The sequence below is a fragment of the Phaethon lepturus genome, unplaced genomic scaffold, assembly GCF_000687285.1.
Source record: "Phaethon lepturus isolate BGI_N335 unplaced genomic scaffold, ASM68728v1 scaffold44392, whole genome shotgun sequence".
In the NCBI taxonomy this organism is placed as follows: Eukaryota; Metazoa; Chordata; class Aves; order Phaethontiformes; family Phaethontidae; genus Phaethon; species Phaethon lepturus.
In genome coordinates, this window is record NW_010526356.1 from 11,230 (window position 1) to 12,127 (window position 898).

The following is an 898-nucleotide window of genomic DNA, read 5'->3' on the forward strand; positions in this document are numbered from 1 at the left end:
AGCCCCGTTCAGGCTGCAGGGCGGGTATGCCATCACCTTGCATTCATCTCTCTTCAAGCGCTCCAGTACGTGTGGGGTCCCACCAAAACCATCACGGCTTGCCACGCTCCGGCAGCCCCAGCCTTCAACGCTCCCAAGCACACCGGGCAGAGCCCCCGGTGGGCAATGGCGGCGTGGTCCCGCTGTCTGACCTGGAGGAACAGTAGTTACGCCTGGGAGGATCCGAGCCAATATACGTGTCAGCACGCATTAAAACATATTGATCACTGTATCTATAAAAACACATGTGCTAGTGAATTCTACTTCAAGTTAATCACCGCGCACCTTGGTCTAGACGACAGCTTCACCACCGAGAGTCCACGGGCTCGACCCACTACATACAGTTGCAGAATATCCCCTCAACAGTCATCCCTTTTGCCATATAGAAGTATGACAGCTCTCCTCGTCCTGCTGCTCTCGAGGGGGTATGTAAGGCACAGGGAAAAGCGGACAAGGAAATTAAAGTCTACGTTTGTTGTCCTCACCACCTGTTTGCGTTGCTTTTCCCAGCCCATCTGGTATCAGTTACTGCACCTGAACGCCTTTGGAGTGAGGCCCGTCCATCTGGGAACAAAAGGACATTCCTCTTAAATTAAAGTAGGTTTTTCAAATTCCTGCAGGTTTACAGCTCCTCCATCCCCAATCCTTCTCCAACAGCCTGAGGATCCCCAGCAGACTCCTTTCCAGCCTGGGGATTCCTGGGTGCAAAAATACGCCCTTGGTTTTCACGTATCCGAGAGGAAGCGTTTGGAGACCGGTTCTAAACAGGCACGTTGAATCGTAAAGCTGAGCTGGGAAGGGACTTGCAGAGGCAGGACCGTGCGAGAAAAACAAACCCGGACCGGAATGCCGGGGCACT